Raw genomic sequence first — 10,134 nt, 5'->3', positions numbered from 1 at the left:
TTCTCAAGTGATCACTCATTATTTTATACATCCACTAAAAGCTGTCTTTTCCAAGGCAGATAAATATTACCTAGAGAAGCCTTAAAGATGTCCTATAAGATGCATTCATTTTCATTGTATACACATTAACTCTAAAAGAAAATAAACTTAAGGCTTAACACCTTCTAATGGCTATTTACAGTCTTCAAAGATTATCAATTTAACATTGACTTGTTTGATTAGTGTACGAGGTTTACCTCCTGTAAATATTTTTGTTTTATAATCTCACCACTTTATTCTTACTGTATTTGGGAGGACATAATATTAACTATTTTTCTCACCGGACAACACGTACTTAGGGCGAATTTATTCCCAGACGCCGGTGAATAAAAATCTAATCCTTTTCCAGAAGACGCTGGCACAATCAGTCAATTATATTCTTCACCGCAATTTAGTTAGACAAAGAAAATGTAATGGAGCTGGGATTGATAATGGATTCCTTCAGAGTTTCCAATCGTTAACTTATTAAATATCAAGTACGAGAGGTGAATAACCTATATGTGATTTGAAAAGTATCAAGTACTTGTGAATTCTGATTTGACAGGAGTTTAAAAAAGTGTGAGGTAGTTTTTCCATCGATTGATTATTATTATTATTATTATTATTATTATTATTATTATTATTATTATTATTATTATTATTATTATTATTAGCCAAGCTTCAACCCTAGTTGGAAAAGCAAGATGCTATAAACCCAAGGGCTCCAATAGGGAAAAATAGCCCAATGAGAAAAGGGAATAAGGAGATTAAATCTAATTTGTACGAATCTCGTGTTTTGAATAATAAACAATTCACTGCATATATAGTACAATGGATGTGTTAATTCACTGATTTATTTGATGTACAGGTACTAGCATAGATAAAACAAAAGCTACACAATCATAAAATAAATTAAATAATCTTTTAGCATACACACATACATATGAATATATACAGGCACGTGTGTGCATACACACACACACACACACACACACACACACACACACACACACACACACATATATATATATATATATATATATATATATATATATATATATATATATATATATATATATATATATATATATATATATATTCACATTTCATGTTAAAATGATAAGTAGAACCAGAAGGGCATATGAGTACGCCTACACGTTGAAATCATGCGAGCTCAGACACTAACAACGAAGAGTAATACTATAAAAGCATAGGGTTCCGTGACCATTTTTCCAGGACCATGGTTTGAAGTTTGATTTAAGTCAATTTGAGGGTGCTGATTAAAATGAGATGGGGCGAACCTCGTGAAAATGTGTACTAACTCGACCAGAGACGAATATTAAAAATGGCCGCCACTTTTATAGGTCCGTTTTTTATGTTTTAAATGTCACAGAATCCATTAATAAACATAATATCTTGATAAGTGTACGAAATAGAAATGAAAAATTATTTTTTAATTATTTTTGCAGCAAAATCCATGACGGTCGCCAGGTGACTGCAAATAAAACTGGGAAGATACCTATAATAGATAAGTTACAGAGGTTTGAAGTAAACTAATGTGTTGATACGTTTTAACTCTCTTTTCATTTATTACAGAGATCCTTGACCTTGAAGGAGTCATGTCGTCCATGGCAGAGGGTAAGAAGAGAAGAAAGGGAAGAAAGCCTTAAGTGCATCTTCTGTGGATAGCATTGCAATGAAAACAGATCCAATACTACCCCTGAATCATGGGACAATCTGAAGACCTTAGCACAGCATTGGCATCACCTGGGTAGGTTTGAAACAGTGTACAACACAGTGAATTGGGATGCTGGCCCACAAAACGTGTTCTTTCACAAAGTTTGCTAGATTACATTTTCTAGTAAACGTAATATGCAGCTGGCAAAAAACAGACGAGACAAAGGTTTGGCAGCTGAGGAGATAATCTAAGAAGAAAGTAGCTCTTCTGCTAGTCGTTCCGTGGAACAACCCCAGGCACTATCCCTAGTAGCAAGTGTCCTCAATCATGACAAAATCTTGTACGTGTAATGCATGCACCCGAAAGATGAGAACACCCCACTAGGGACCAATGGCATATTATGTAAACGATGGATGCATGGGATACATTCAAAGGACATACAATGTACCTCCAGGACAGTAAGAAGCGAGATTGCATTTTAATGCTTATAGATGCAATACCAGGTCCTTTTGCTGCACAAATCCGCTATCGCCGCTCCCGTTGGAAGAAGTATGCTTTGCCATAAAAAACAGTGAAGATAGTCAGCTCCATGTGCAAGATGTTCATCTCTCTGAAGGACAAGAAATGTTCTTTAAACATGTACACTGTCTGATTATAAGGCCTTAATGAGAAACTGTCTCAGTCTGATTATAAGGCCTTACTGAGAAACTTTGAATTTAACCCTAGTGGCAAGAAATCAAAGAACATCAAGGAAATGCTTCAGAAAGAATTTGGTGAAAAGATTGGCTTTCATGATCGTCATAAAAAATTTAAGGTACTAATATATGACACAAACTTGTGGCAGCTACACTGAAGCAGCTATTTATTTATTGAGTGTTAATGATGATCAGGTGCTCAATAACGTTGCTAGACATGTGAAAGATGCTCTTGCTAGTATTCTTGCAATGGCATAGCCCCCAAATAATGAGAAATTAGAGACACCACAAGCCCCAAACGACAGAGTTGAAACCCCCACGGAAGCAAAACTTTGAAGAGTTGCAACAGACACAAAGTGGTTCATGCATTTGCCTCGCTGTTCTTGTCATACATCACAGGAAAAAGCTCTACATTTCAAACACAGTTGTCGGTGACACTGCACGGACTCACCCAAAACTGAGATATTCTTGATATCTTCAAAAAGTTCTTCCTTGCGATTAGCTATAAATCAGTTCTTCAACTCTGTGACTCAGGCAAAACATGACCTTGAAAAGAATTATGCATGTCCAGTAGAGCTTGCAGAGAATATTCCTGGTATTGGCATTCTTGACAATGACGACATCTGACAGGCACTGATATGCCACAATACACTAGTGTGACTGTACCAGATGCAGAAAGACACATTCGACCACTTCCCGCAAGTTCAGAAAACCTGAAACATTTGTGTCTGGAGCAACATGTTGTTCAGCCTTACAAAACAATGCAACGTGGACAACCTGCTCTTAGCCCAGAGATTCATACAAGTTGTTCAAACACAGATGTATAGAGACAGAGAGGTGTCATCCATGCTTTGATGCATCTTGAAGGTGACAAAACAAACATGCTTGCTGACGAACAAACGGGTGCATTTGGTGGTTTTCAGGTTACTGCGCAGCAATATGTAAAAAAGGGCAAACCCTATTATTTCTTAACATTTCTTCCACACTGCAGTTCATGAAGTGATGTGCAGGATGGTTGCTGCAGCTAAGAAGAAAAGAATGCCCTATCTTGTTGAAGTGGCTATCCTGGAGGGTATTTAGCCTTGCATGGTGTATCAGCTCCTCCATGTTGACCAGCTTTTCGTACTTTTTTTTCTATAGTCTATGGGTTTGATCAATCACTTTACTTATATTTCTCTACATATTGTTTTTGTTATCATTCTTGTTATTTATTTTTTAAGTATGATGTCTTCTTTTTATTACCATTAATTCTTATGTTGTCTGGATACATTGGGTGATATCTGGGACCAGTACGTCCTAGATTTCGTCAATGTAGTCTACTGTATTGCAATATTCTTGGTTTTTGTGCAAATATTCAAGACCTTACAATTGCGTCCAGACAGTATGATATTCTTTTGTTGTCAGAAACTTTGGTTTCTAATATGAGGCACTCAGCTGACCTCTTTATAACTGGTTCTAAGATGGCAATAATGTTGAAACGTGATGCCATCCCATGGGCCAATGGAATGGCGGTGTATATTAGGACTGAGTACCCTGCTTCTTATAAGTCCTTTAATGAATATGGATGTCATGAGGTTCATGTAATAAAAGTTTGTGGCAGGCATAACAACTTCTATTTGTATTCGATCTACCGGAATCCAGACATGGATGATTCTATATTCGATTGTCTTCTCTTCTTACCATTATGGCTAGGATACAAGATGCTAGAAAGGCCTTTTTTGTCTTTGTTGATGATTTCAATGCTCACCATAGGGAGTGGTTAAGTTCGGTTTCTCCTACAAATCACCATGGCTTAAGAGCGTTAGATTTTGCCTCTCAATCAGGCTGTGAACAAATCATAAGTGATACTACTCAAAGGTCTGGTAACTGCTGGGGCCTCGTATACACTGACTCCCCTAGCATTATAACAAGTAATGTTGGTTCTCCAGTTGGGACATCTGATCATGCCATGATTTCATTAGTAGTGAAGACTGAGCACCCTGTCCCAGATGTGTCATACTCATGTAAGATTAATATGAAATCTCAAGCAGTCTGGAATGGGATTTAGCATGATCTTTTGGGTGTGAATTAGTCACGATTGTATAATAAGTGTTGATCCTGTTGTCCCTTTGAATGAAAATTTAGTCAACATAATTGATAGGTGTATCCCATCTCGTGTGCTAAGGTACCGAGTTTAGGACAAACCATGGTTCAATGATGACTGTAGACGTGCTTATTTGGAGAATCTGTAAGGCCTATCATCTTTGGAAGGGTAACAGATCAGATTTGACCTGGAATAACTATACTCAGCTTAGAGCTTTTGCTCAGAGAGCTTATGCTTCAACTGAAAAAGAATACAATCTAATCATAAAAGAAACCCTTTCTGGTGCAACCCAGGAACATAAGTGATGGACTATCCTTAAATCTGCACTCTTTGGTGTAGTTCTAACAGTTCCTCCTTTACTTAAACCAGATGGCTCAGTCACTCACTGTCCAAAGGAAAAGTCAACCCTTATGGCAGATGTGTTTGACAGTAAGCAGAGTAATGAGAAACTCGAACTTTTCATTCCTGTTTTCCTAAGGCTAAACTAACTTGTTTAGCTTTTCGATCTCGTGAAATCAAAGCTCTGTTGATGGACCCTGATGCTTATGAAGGTGTAGACCCAAATGGTATTTTGCCTTTGTTTTTTATAAAGACTGCAGATTTCTTAGCTCCCAAGTTATCTATTATTTAGGGCAATTTAGCAAGAAGAGGAGCTTATAGCATTTGTTGGAGAATTGGTAATGTTACTCCACTGTGTAAACGTGTTTGTGGTAGCCCAATTTCCATAACTCCCATATTATCTAAAGTTTTTGAATGTCTTTTGGCAAAACATCTTAATAGATTTGCTGAAGGTAATAATCTGTTCCCTAGTTTGCAATTTATTTTTCGTAAAGGCCTCGGAGCATGTGATGCCGTTCCTACAGTCTCCAATGCTCTACAGAAATCCCTTGATTGTGGTCAGGAGGTTCGTATGATTGGCTTTGATTTTAGTGCTGCCTTTGACAGTGTTAATCATGAGGCCATTGTATTCAAACTCAAACAGTTGGGAGTGGGTGGATCGTTTCTTAGCACTATTATTGAATTTTTAAGTAATAGATCTCGAAGAGTTGTTGTTGATGGGCGCCACATGTCATATACAGATGACATGTGGTTCGGCCTAGAAGACAAGCTTGTTGCATATGGAGATGATGCAACTCTCTTTGCATCATATCCTTCTCCTGAATGTAGATCTGAGGTTACTGAATCCCTTAATAGAGATCTAGCTAAACTTAGTGCATGGTGCAAATTATGGGGTATGAAGCTGAATCCTAACAAGATTCAAAGTATAGTAGTAAGTATGTCAAAGACAGTGGCTCCTCAACATCCGGATCTCAGCATTGCTAATGTTTCTATAACCTTGTACGATTTTTTTTTTAGAATTTTAGGCATGATTCTCGACAAATTTACATTTGAGGAACACATTAGGTCTGTGTCTTTTTCAATTGCACAAAAAATTGGCTTATTGAGAAAGTCTTTCAAGATTTTCGGCGATCAATTTATTCAGAAGAAGTGTTTTAATTCTTTCAATCTACCTTGTTTCGTGTATTGTTCTCGTGTGTGGTCTTCAGCTGCTGATTCTCATCTTAATTTGTTAGACAGGAACTTACGGTCTATTAAATTTCTTATTCCAGATCTAGATATTAATCTTTGGCACCGTCCTTTAATTAGTTCATTATGCATGTTGCATAAGATTTTTCATAACCCTGACCATCCTTTATATTCAGATCTTCCTGGACAGTTCCATCCTGTTCTTAGTACTAGTCATTCAGTTAATTCTAATAGTAAGGCCTTCATCATGAGGCTCAATGCTACACAGTATTCTAGAAGTTTTGTTCCAGCTATGACCAAGTTATGGAATGATCATCCTAATCGGGTTGTTGAATCAGTAGAACTTCATAAGTTCAAACTTGCAGTAAATGTTTTTATGCTGAACTGTCTGACATAAGTCTTTTTATAGTCTATATATGAATTATCTGTTTTAGTGTTGTTAATGATTTTAGAATATTTTATTTTAACTTTTTATTACATCTTATATCGTTTATAGATTTTCTTGTTTCCTTTTCTCACTGAGCTGTTTTTCCCTGTTGGAGCCCTTGGGTTTATACCATCTTGCTTTTCCAACTAGGGTTGTAGCTTGGTTAGTAATAATAATAATAATAATAATAATAATAATAATAATAATAATAATAATAATAGTTGGTGATCAACCAGTTTATGCCCTTCTGATTCAACTGAGGAATGAAAATTCTGAATCCTTCAAAGACATTGTACCATTTTTTGGGCCTTTCCACAGACAGTGCTCATTCATGTCTGCCATTTATAAACAGTTTAACGATTCTGGTTTGTCTGACATACTGGTTGCTGTACAGGTAATTGCTCTAGGTTCAGTGAGGAAACCCTACAAACGTAACATCAGGAGTCTTTGGTTGGTGTATGAAGCCCTGATTCGACTGATGATCAGAAAATACATAAAGGATGGTATGTCCTTGAATGAAAATGCAAAGATGAAGATTTCCATTCTCCAGGAATCCTCCATACCCCTAGAGCAGAAGCAGTAAGTCTACTCAGAGAAAGAATCTCATGAGTGTTGAGTCATCAAACAGTTCGTTAAGTTTCATGTCTATGGTAGAAGTTTTGATGTTGAGTATCCATGCAGTAAAAACAAGGAACTGGGATGAAATAACTTTCAATGGAGATAAATCAGATGATCTTTATTCCATTTCATGGACAACTGTAAACTCATTGTCACATTCCAAATATAAGAATTTTTTTTTATCATGACCTGCTTAGATAAAATATGATTGTCGGAAACACAGATAATTCAAATTGTATTTCCTTTTTCTCTATTGAAATAGTTTTGATCTATAAACAATATAAAGTAATGTTGTTATTTCATTACATCACTGCCTGAGATAAAGGACAGGAGGGGCAGACAATAGAATGGAATTACCTACTTGAAAGTGTAAAGGTTGAAAGATCTATATTATGTAGCCTACCTCTGTGTAGATATTCAGATCAAAACAATGATTGCGTCTTTCTCTTCGGTCAATTTGTTGTGCTATCCCCCATATGCACAAATATTTGGCTGAATGTAAAGATTTACTGCCAATAATGGGAAAAGATAATGGATTTCTTATTACCGTCCAGTAGCTGCTCCACGACAATCTTTGATTTGTCCCCCACACCAAGTTACATTTTATGACTAAATCCTTTACTTTAACAATATGAAATGTAATACATGACATCTTTGACCTTAGAAATAAATGTTAAGATCCAAAAATTCTAAATGTCGGACATGTTGAAGCAAATATATATGCAATTTATTTTTTTTTTTATATCTACGAAGCTGTGTGGCAGCCATTTTGAATTTTCAGCTCCAGCCGAGTTAGCCCACATTTTCAACGAGGTTCACCCCAGCATATTTTAAACAGCACCCTCAATTTGACTAAAATCTTTGTACAAAGTCGTCTTGTTGAGCGTGTGTGATTTGTTCTCAAGGTCTAAAATGATCAGAGTGAACGGAATTTTTATCACAATCAACTCCTATACACTTGCAAAACACTCTTACATGCATAAAGACATATATCTGTATAAATGGGTATCTCCTACTTCTCTCTCATATACAAACACACACATGCACACACACGCACACACATACACACACACCTATATATATATATATATATATATATATATATATATATATATATATATATATATATATATATATATACAAAACAGCAACAAATGCTGTCTTTTCCAGTTTACGTCTAAAGACATTTCAATTCATATCTGGGGTTTGGCCAGTTTTTATCACCACGCTGGCCTGTGAGAATTGGTGATAGTGGTAGATTTTTGTTTGAATGCTCACAGCTGACCAACCTAGAATGAGTGGCCCTGACTAATCCAGCTTTGCTGATCATGGTAATACACAAACCCTTTTACCACGTTAAGGTATCTCCACTCACAAAGGGATATATATATATATATATATATATATATATATATATATATATATATATATATATATATATATATATATATATATATATATATATATATATATATATATATATATATATATATATATATATATATATATATATATATATATATATATATATATATATATATACAGTATACTGCCTTTGGTTGGGGGAGATCGAGAGGGTGGTAGAGAATTAGCTGGCGAGATAAGGTGAAGGATGATATGGAGATAGGAGATTTTATAGAAGAGGGATGCCTTTAAAAGAAGGCATTGGAGAGGGTGCATCAGGCAGCTGACCTCTGAATCTAGGGATAACGGTGGGGAAGAATATATATAAATACATTGTGTATACATATATTAGATATATATACATATATATATATATGTATAAATATATATTTATATATATATATATATATATATATATATATATATATATATATATATATATATATATATATATATATATATATATATATATATATATATATATATATATATATATATATATATATGTATCGTATATTCATGTATATATATCGTAAATTCATATATATATGAATATATATATATATATATATATATATATATATATATATATATATATATATATATACATACACAAAAGGGAAATATATATATATATATATATATATATATATATATATATATATATATATATATATATACATATACATACACAAAGGGATATATATATATATATATATATATATATATATATATATATATATATATATATATATATATATATATGTATATATACATATATATATATATATATATATATATATATATATATATATATATATATATATATATATATATATATATATATATATATATATATATATATATATATATATATATATATATATATATATATATATATCTATATATATATATATATATATTACGTTGGGTGACTGGTACAACACATGAATATACACTACTGGGATTTAAAGTGATGTCAGGCATGGCAACCGATCGGAACTACAGTCTACCCTAAAGCCAAGGCAAAGTCCTTCAAAAATTAGGCAACTGCTTACCTCATACAAAAATGGAAAAAGCTTTTCAATAGAATACACACACACATATATATATGTATATATATATATATATATATATATATATATATATATATATATATATAGATAGATAGATATATAGATGAATATATAGATAGATAAATAGAAATATATTACTCATATTGTAGTTCATAGGGTTTTATATTCTCACCTATAATCCAAGATTAGCATTCCTTCCTCTTTATTATTCTGACCCCCGAAGTAATTCGGCAACGGCAGGTTTACTTCCTTGAAAATAATCGGAACAATGATTTTAAATATTTTTCTCTCTCCATTGACTGGATCGGAAATAGGATATTAGCTGACCTATGAAGTATGCTGAGGACGCTGTCCTTATTAGCAGAACACCACAGGACTTGCAAAGCCTACTTTTCAAAATGTGTAATATATCACATGAGGTTGGGCTCAAGATAAATAGAAGAAAGACACAGTTGATGAGAACAGAATATGCAATGGAAGATGAAATATCATTAGAAGGAGGAAGGATTAATGAAGTGGAGTCATTTAAATATTTAGGAATATGATCTCTAGAACAAAATCTTAAGAGTTTGAGTTTAATGAAAGATTGAAATAAGCAAATCAGACAA

The 10,134-nt window shown here is 33.7% G+C and overlaps 1 protein-coding gene across 7 annotated transcripts in view; it reads right to left on the bottom strand.

Moving 5' to 3' along the window:
* Positions 1 to 10,134, bottom strand: part of LOC137650081 (venom allergen 5.01-like) — a 613,638-nt gene that overhangs the window by 150,672 nt on the left and 452,832 nt on the right. The window lies entirely within an intron of this gene.

This window comes from Palaemon carinicauda, chromosome 11 (assembly GCF_036898095.1).
Source record: "Palaemon carinicauda isolate YSFRI2023 chromosome 11, ASM3689809v2, whole genome shotgun sequence".
NCBI classification, from domain to species: domain Eukaryota; kingdom Metazoa; phylum Arthropoda; class Malacostraca; order Decapoda; family Palaemonidae; genus Palaemon; species Palaemon carinicauda.
The sequence above is the reverse complement of the archived record's forward strand: the minus strand, read 5'-3'. Positions and strand labels throughout refer to the sequence as shown.